This window comes from Montipora foliosa, unplaced genomic scaffold (genome assembly GCF_036669935.1).
Source record: "Montipora foliosa isolate CH-2021 unplaced genomic scaffold, ASM3666993v2 scaffold_263, whole genome shotgun sequence".
NCBI lineage: Eukaryota > Metazoa > Cnidaria > Anthozoa > Scleractinia > Acroporidae > Montipora > Montipora foliosa.
In genome coordinates, this window is record NW_027179565.1 from 135001 (window position 1) to 145000 (window position 10000).

The following is a 10000-nucleotide window of genomic DNA, read 5'->3' on the forward strand; positions in this document are numbered from 1 at the left end:
GTGAATGTAAAGGAGACGAAATGGTGTTTGAAGCATATTCGTTGCTACTTTTTACTCTTGTTTCGACAACGCATCTTCACTTGTCACTTCGGTTTTAAAACTTCCCCTGGGAAATTATTAGTTTGTGTTCTTGGATTAACATCGTTCATTTTTGCATACAGTCGAACCTGTATATAACGCCCTTGTATTGAGCGGTCGTCCTCTATCAAGCGGCCAGTTTTCAAAGTCCTGATTTTTCGCTCATACAAACACTTTATTTGTTACCTGTATCAGGCGACCACCTCTATTAAGCGGGCCACCCTGTAGCTGTCCTATGTTTGTCTTAGTTTTTTATTATTTTTAACTGTGTGAAGCGGCCACCCTTGAAAGGACAGTAAGCCTCATGCCATTTTATAGAGGGTATTTTATCGTTTTTAAAATGCGATCCATCATCACTACTGAGAAATAACATGTACATAGCTACGGGAAATTGGATACTTCTTTACGAAGTAGCCAGTTACGCCGCCGATTAGACAACTGAAATTGCAAACTTTGAAATGAACTTCCCAACCTCTACCAGGTCTAACTTTCACTTCACAGAATGAGTCTTTGCCGTCCGAGGTTTGTGGCATTGTAAACAAGTGGTCTGAGGATTCAACACCATTCAAAATAGCGCCGTAGTTAAAATTTACCGAGAAAGACAAAATTAATGTGAATAAGTCGATGGGTTTGAACGGACAGGGAGTTGGCGAGAACTGACTACAGCATTGAAGAACGTTAACTGTGGATGACTTTTTTGCACGGAGTTTTGTGAACGATAGAGGTCAAGTATAAAGTGGCAACAACTATGAAATGACGGAATGAAATATATTGTCGTGAACTGTTAGTCATAGAAATATAGTGCTGAATACCGTAGATCTAGAAGAGTAGAGGACAATTTATTACACAGTACTTTTACACAATGTTACGTAATACTATAAGCTGGCAAATTTCTTTAAAGTATTGATCTCTTCAAAAGTGCTGCTTGTCTTATTGTTTCCTTGCATGAAGTGTTTTTGAATGATACGCCATTTAAATCGACATTAAACCACGCCCAATGAGTATTCAGTAGTGATCCTGCATTAATTAAGCGGCCACTTCGTCAAGTCCCGAGGGTGGCCGTTATATACAGTTCGAATGTATTTCGACTTTGTTCGAAGCTGCAAGCAATTATATAGGCTCTGTAACTCTGCGGTCAACCAGTCGCTGGTAACGATTTCCCCGTAACGACTTTCAAAAGATGGAAAACCAATCTGCCCATGAAATCCCTTGGTATCGTAACTTTCGATCATGAGTTTTCTTCTCCCGCAAAGCTAACCTCCCAAAAAGAACGCGGCCTGATCAGTGTGACGCATTGAGAGGGTTCAGCTACGCATATGCGAGCACAAAGGTCATTTTTTAGCGCTAAACGTCTCTGCAGTCAGTTACGAGATACCTCTCTGACTGTAAAGGATGAAACTTTGGCAGACAGTTCCAAACTTTGGCACCGAAACGTGTAAGTGAATTGTATTGTTGGTTAAGTCGCGAATATTAAACATAAAAATTACCAGAAGAAGAAGACCTACGTAGTTTTGTAAGGGTGAATCAAACTTGACTTTTTAAATAGTTTTGGAATATTTTGACGGGTAGAATTGTTGAAGGTGTCATACATTAAAGTGGACGTAGTCTCAAAATAGAGCTAGCATATTGTAGGTAAGATTTTAGAAGAGATAAATAAAGCAACAGCATTTGTTCCAGGCTTAGAAAAATCATAGAGCACAGGGCTCGTTTTTGAAGTAGTTTATTCAACTGTGATTAAGCAGCTTGATCCCAAACAATCAAACTATATGTTAAATTGAGAAACATCAGCAGGGACCTATGCTTGTCAAATAGGATCAAAATGTCGAAATGCCAATATAAATCATGTGTATGTCCAAATCTAAACATAAATGTCGAAATGTCATTATTTATCTCCACTCGCAATATATGTGTCCACAGTTTACAAAAATATGTTTCCAAATCGATGTATGGATCTCGTTTTATATTTCCTCGTTTTTTTTGTATTTTTCGACATATATATCGCACCTGCAGTGTCGACATATATTCCGGCATGTAATCTAATGCAAATGAGCTGGCCCGTATCCCGAGAAGAACGAAAGCGAGGCTGTACCAATCAAAAACGTGGCGGCTCAATGGATTGCAAATGTTGATGTCTTCGTCGATTCTTTTGTCCGTGTAATCCACGGCCCCAGAAGTCATTTGTCCACTGATTATATAGATAGCGCAGTATTCTGGACTCTTCAACTAGACGAGTACGAACGAACATTAACGCTTTTACTGTCTACAGTAGCAGAATCAAGGCCCGATCAAGAAACTTTCCCTCGAGATCTACAGATGTTAACTGCATTCATAAGAAATCTCAGAGACGTACTCGATTCTCGGACATTTCGAAGGGAATTTGAGGTTGATGGGCAAGAAGTTCCTCAGGCTCTCCGTACGACTGACCACACAGGTGCTGCAGGAAGGCCAAGATGGAATGGTTCGATCAACTCCATCAATTCGTAGGCGAAAACTGTCCAGACACTAAGGCTCTAGCTAATATGGTGAACGACCACTTTATTAGTCTGACATCAGATTTTGTTCCCTTGATACCCACCGGAGTAACCAATCAACAGGTTTCCCCTGGCCTCCTAATGAGTGTCAGGGAGGTGCAGGATTCTTTATCAAGCCTAAATGTCAGGAAAGCAATTGGCCCTGATATGATACCGAATAGGGTCTTAAAGGAATTCGCACCTGAACACGCCCCGCTAATTATGGACATTTATAACTGCTCACTCAGGGAGGGCTAAGCACCTGATCTGCTGAAGCGATCCATAATCAACCCCCTACCCAAGGTTTCCCCGCCACATGAAAATTCAAACTGACTTGAGACCTATCTCTCTGACCTGCACCCTTGCCAAAGTCGTGGAAGGGTTTGCGCGCTGCAGGCTTGTCGCGCAAATTTCGGAAAATCTTGACCCACGCCAGTACGCAAGGGAGGGGCACTCCTCCAGTTAGCGGAAACTGTGGAGCTAGAATGTTCTTTGCTGATTACTCAAAGGGTTTCGACCTGGTTGATCATTCCATTCTTCTCAGGGAGTTGGCGTGTTTCGATATAGACACTGTGTTAATTAACTGCATTAGGGCCTTTTTGACGGAGAGATCGCAGGCTGTAAGGATTAGAAACTCCCTGTCTGATTGGAAATCACCCAGGGGAGGTATTCCACAAGGGACGAAACTGGGTGTGATTTTGTTCGCTGTGATGACCAACAATCTTTTGCGTGAATGGCATTTGAGGATTAAATTCGTTGATGATACCACGGCACAATCTTACCAAGGAATGGTATTAGCTTACTAAATGTAGCTGTCAATGACATTCACAAGTTTTCTATAGAACACAATATGCAATTAAATCCGAAAAAGTGCAAAGAAATGTTAATTAACTTCATGCAAAATGATAATTTTACTACAAGACCAATTGTCCTAGGTAATAACACAGCTGAACGTGTAACAACTTATAAACTACTCGGTATTATTATCAGTAATGATTTAAAGTGGAGCGAGCATATTGATTACATATCGAAAAAAGCCTCGAAGCGCCTGTATTCCCTAAGGAATCTTGATGTTAATAGAGATGGAATCCTTAAAGTTTACGTCACAACAATAAGACCTATATTAGAATACAGCGTGCAAGTCTGGCAAGATATTTTCGAATTTCTTTCAAATAAGCTGGAATTAATTCGAAAAAGGGCTTTACATATTATCTATCCATACCACAGTTATTTAGATGCCCTTAATATTACCAACCTTAGCAGCCTGAAAGAAAGACAAACTCAGCTCTGCTGTAAATATATTCGGAAGATGTCTAAAAAGGATCACCTCATTAACTTCCTCATACCGAAAACATCAACTAGTGGTCATAGTTACAACTTGCGGTCCGGCTACAATAATAGAAATATTGTTTACGGTGATAAGAGTTGTTGCCGGACCCAGCCTTCAGGTTCCTTTATCTCATTCGCTAGTAAATATGTAGATATGTTAATAGTTAATAAGATATTTTTGTTGTTTTTATAGTAGTAGTAGTTAACGACTATTCACCGAAGTGGAGGTGGCTAGCGGTGGATATATCCAATACCCAACGCTAGCCACTGACACTAAGGTGAATAGTCGTTTTAGTATATACTAAAACAGTGAGATAATATACAGCACAAAAAATTAATTTGGATGTCTGCATCACTTGTCACGGATACAAATCGGGACACCATTTTTTCCCAGGTCATTTGCATAAGATTACACGACGGAATATATGTCGACACTGCAGGTGCGATATATATGTCGAAAAATACCAAAAAATGAGGAAATATAAAACAAGATCCATACATCGATTTGGAATTACATTTTTGTAAACTGTGGACACATATATTGCAAGTGGAGATAAATATTGACATTGCGACATTTATTTTTAGATTTGGACATACATATCGAAATTTCAACATATATATTGGCATACATTTTGATCCTGCTTGACAAGAATAAGGGACTGAAGCAACATGTATTCCAGCTCACGGAACGTCAACCGGAAGTGAACATTTTGCATGACAGGACAGTTGTGTCTCCTAGACTTTATAGACTAATCATCTCTAATGGAGAAAGATCCTTAGCACTATAAACTTGGTTGTGTGAAGACAACTTAAAAGAAAAAACAACTCACGTCTGGTTGTCACCCGCTTGTCAATAACTACCGCAACACGTGATCGCTGAAACGGGGTCAATAAAATACATTAGTGACGTTTCAAAACCAATAAAAGGCACTTGTCAGCCAGAATAAACACCTTTGTCCAAAGAGTTTCATCCTTTGCAGCCAGCGAGGTAAGTATCTCGTAACCTGTTGAGACGTTTGGAACTTTTTTTCTAGCGCTTTAAAATAACCTTTACTTGTTGCTCTCAAATGCATGTTTAAACCTTCTCTACGTTGATAAGTCACAGATGCCAAATTTCGCGATCAGGTCTTCTTTTCTGGGAGGTTATGCTGCGGGAGAAGAGAATCGAACGCATGATCGTAGATTACGATTCCAAGCGATTTCATAAGCAGACTAATTTTCTTTTTTTTTTTAATGCTATAAGTTATTGCGAAGGGAACTGTAACCTGTGATTGGTTAACCGGAGAGTTAGGGAGCCTAGATCATCGTTTGCAGCTTCTAAAAAAAGTCGAAATACGCAAAAACTGAGCGATTTTAATCCAAGCAGACAAACGAATCATCTTCCAGTGAAAGCTATAAAATGAAAACTGCACTGAATGGCAAGCCAATTGGAATATGCGAATTTCTTCGTGGCATCCTTAAAATTGAGGAAATCTTTGAAACAAACTAAGTAGCTTTTCGGTATGTAGGCGTGATGGGTCAAAAACGGAAAACATCTGCCTTTCCCCTCGTCTTGCAAGATTTGCTACGGTTAGGGTTTGGGTATGGTTTACTCCGTAATTGATTGCTCAAGGAGATACATTAGAATTTTGCCGTTGACATAGTCCTTCTGATGCGGACTTATGCAAACATTTCTTTTGCGTCTGCTTTTATCTTATACGGAAGATGAAATTCTTAACTCAGTGTCTTGTGCGTTTGCCAGCTGCAATATGGTAAAGTTCGTTGGATTAATGTTTTACTTCCTTCATTTAAGAGGTGAAAAGAAAGACGTTTGTAATCATTGTTTCATTTTTAAATTTTATACTGTCATGGAGAAACGCCGGAATGGCATCCTGATCGGCCTTGCTTTCAGGCTTGAGAACTTCAACGCCTACACCTCGTTCTCTTAACTTTTCTATTTCATCGGATGTGATCGCATTGAGAGGGAAAGCAACCAGGAAACAGCTTTCGCTGACTTTTTCTAAACTGTCCCTCACAGTACTGCTAGTAATACATTTAAACAATCTTGTTCCTTCACGGCAATGGCAAACATTGTGGTTTTCAATTAAGCGTAATCAAAGCCTTTTTCAACAATATTTCGAAATCTTTTCGACAGCGCGGAAGTCATTATTCCACGAAACCTAACTTAATCTTCTCTCCTTGCAATTAGGATGTAGTGTGCATGCCCTATCGGATATCCGAGATTTACGGACATCCAGTATTTGCTGCGACCACAGCCCTCCGTTTCGCCCAAAACGTGTAGTCACCGGTCGAGCGGATCGCGCGCGGCTCCAAGTCTCGCGCTTCTTGGGATTAAGCGCTTAAAGGCCTCAAATCATACTACATATATGTTAGTTTTGTAATAAATATCAACCTTCTATTTTAGTTCACTAACAATTTGTAGTTTCTCCTCATTAGGTGACATTAAATTTTCTGTTTGTCTTTATACAAGGGCCTTCGTTTCCATTAAAAAAGCTGTTAATTAAGACAAGTAGATTAGTTTTTAATTAACATTATTGTTCCACTTGTTTTTATTGCCACGGCAACGGTTTCAAACAACTTTTGTTTTCACTTTACGTTTACGAAGTCTAGCATTTATTATTCCACAAAGCTACAAGAACAATTTTGAAATCCTTACTAGTCATAACAACTTTCAATATCTTAAGAAATGTTTAATTTGTCTCTGTTAGCCTCTATGTCAACATCAAGCGGTTTTAACATAGCAAAACTGATCAAATTATGTACTTTGACTTTTATCGTCCCTTTGAATTTTGACATAAACACAACAGGCTATTTATTGTTTTAGTTTGAATCACATTTTTCAAGCTAAACAATAAATACATTTGCTCTGCAATAATGATACTGTTTTGTGTCTTGTTATACAACTCAACACAGAATGATACCAGCCATCAAGAGTCATCCAAATCATATTTGGTAAATTCCCTGCACTTGTTAAATTTCCTGCATTCGAAGAAGCTTAAGCAGTAGACACATGTACACATTGCGTACCTACTTTCCAACAAGCTGAGGCGGCTCGTGCAATTTCAGCTTTTTGAAAAACCCACAAAAGCAAATTAGTTCCACATTGAACGAGAAAGACGGTATGATTACTTATTCATAATATAAACAAGAAGAATCGCGTAGAGGACGTACCGGAAGATCTTGTTGCACACAGAAATTTTCTCACCCGAGGAAAATATTTTTCAAAGTTTCCGCACTAAATTTTCGTCCACATTTTACGTGATATCATTGGCTTAGAAAATTTCCTATTCTCTTTCAGCTAATTATAATCCAGAATTTCGATGTGTAATGTGCACTGGTTTTACACTTTTTGCACTGGTGTTACACTTGAATTGCACTGCTCTTAGCCAATCAGAACTGAGTAATTTATTCGTGTATATATTAAAAGGCTATGTCACGCAATATGGTGTAATTTCATGACATCCAAAATGCCCAAAAAGTAAAATGAACCATTGCAATAACCACTTAAAACTGTTCAACAACATAAACGAAATACAGCGAAAGGAAAGAGAAGCATGGATGAAAACAAATGGACGGGATTGAAACGGATTGCATTTGGGTAATCTTGAAAAAGGTCGGCCCGACGTTTTTCAAGTTTATGGCAAATCGCCTGGATAAAGGTCGTTTTTGCTTGTTTGTGATGTAACGATAATTTTATCAGTAAAGGAATTCCACATTACCATTTTTAAGTTTTAAACTCGTGATTTACTAAAGATTTTCCTAAACACCTTACAATAACGTGACATAGCCCCTTTAAATGTAAAATACAATCGTTCTGCGAGTGCAGCTCGTTTCTTTACCGTCCATATGAGACAAAGCTATTTGATTGAATAAAAGTGCCCGCCAATCATGTTTAGCACAAGATCTAGAAATGCAGAAATTGTCCTCTCTGTTGGCCTACAACTGGAACTTTCGGTATGTGCCCTGTTAGTTGTGGAACCTCTTAAATTTCCATCTTTCCCACAGTATTTTGCCCCATATGAAGAAAAGCAAGGTTCAGTTAGTTGTTGAGCAAAAGGCGAAAATTCATAGATGATTAAGGATAGTTATGCCCGTCGTGTTGGCTTATCAAAATTCTTCCTTCACTGGAAAATATGACCAACAAAATTAACTGCTAAACGTATGTTTATTACTTTTTCCATCCAAAAGTTAAATATTACTGCCCCTCACAGTTGGAAATAGTCGACCAAATTATACAACGACATTGGTGCAAGAGTCGGGAGAGATTTAGTATGGCATCGAGTTTACAGCTCGAGGCAAGGATCAGGTTGAAGATTTCCTTTTGTCAAAAAGCCTTACATACCGACAAATTGAGAAATTCAAGGGCGGATCTAGGGGTTTAGTGGTTGAGGGGTTGAGGGGTTGAGGGGTTGAGGGGTTGAAGGGTGCCCCCCCCCCCCCCCCAAGATGAAAAAACGTCACGAGTCAGCTACCCCATTCCTTAGCGGTCACACCTCCTCCTAAGAAAAACCCTGGATCCGCCCCTGAGAATGGTCAAGCCAAATCTTATTTAAGAAATCGTCCTAAAACACCTTGATCTGTGAAAACGCCGTTACATAGACCTACAACCATGGACAAATTGCATTGGAAAGTGGGCAAAAACATGAAATCATAACCGTAATGCCTACAGAATAAGCGTCGGTACCCCCATTCCCCCTTTCAATGTTGGAAAATGGTAAAATGCAGACTTTTGTTAGACAAAAGTGTTTTGTCAACATTGCACAGGGTTAGAGAGCGGCAAAATGCATATAGAATGAAGTTTTCCAACCCTTGTGACCAAGGTTGTAGTATTGTAGTTGTAAACTCCTTAATCGGTCCATGTTTGTCGCGAAGTTCTCACGAAGAGAGGAACGATGAAGCGGTTTTTGATGAAATTTTGAGATGGCGTTGGCTTATGATCATTGGCTTATAAACTTTGCGCTTCATTTTCGACCAATCCACGCCAATCCAAAGGTGAGTGACTCGCTTTGCATAACGATTGGCTAATGGATTCGCTGCGTCTGTGAGTGCATTTCGTGATGTATGAGTGATGTTTTGTAGCCTGTACCACGCTCCGCAGTTGGGGTTATGGAGCGAAAAGGAACGAGGCGAAAAAAACATTGGCGAGTCCCTTTTCGCTCCATAACCTCAATTGCGAAGCCTGGTCCAAGATTAGATGTTTTGAAATTTAGCTCTTACAATTGCATGAGCCGAAGGCTACTGCAAGTTAAGAACATAACGAGTGACCATGAGCCACGAATTCATTTTTTTGTTTATTATATGCTCAACAACATTACTCCATCGCTGTGAATCTATGGCAAGTACCGTTTGCACTCTTTAACCTCTATTCCATTCTATAACTTTTTTTTCGTCATTAATCAATCAGAAACGCGAGATTCTGTACAGACACCTGTTTTCAATTACCGGCCACCTCGGTAATACGGTCACCTCGTTATTGCGGCCACCTTTTTTGGCACGGCAAAACGGCCATACATTCTGGTGTGCATTCCTTTATAGAAAACCCTCGTTAATGCGATCACCCCTTAATACGGCCAACGGCCACAACTTTAAATCCCAAACGGTAGAATCCTCCATAATTTCACTCCGTTAATGCGGACGCTCGCGCATAATGTAGAAAACAAAACGCCTGTGACATGTCAATTTCATTGACCTTTGTAATTTGCCACGGTAATCGAACAGCCGATTTACTTTACAAAGCACTGTCAGCAATACTCCTCCCTATTTTCATTGCAAACATGATCTTGACACTACTAATTGCGAAGGGATTAAGTCATTGTGCTTTCATCAGAAACACGATTGATACTTAAGTCTTTCGGTTAAGTAATTACAGCGGCTTCCGTTTTTTAGAAGCATAGTAAGCTGGACCTGTTCTTGTTTTGATTTTAGACTCAGAACGTACAGTACACTTAACAATTTTAAGTGTTTTACCTACTAACCGAAGTTTCAAGTATTTTATATCATTACTGTACGTACATTCTCATTGTTTATTAAAGAGAAAAGTTGTTTTGGAAGTGCAAATGCGATATTTATCATTATGGCCCTTT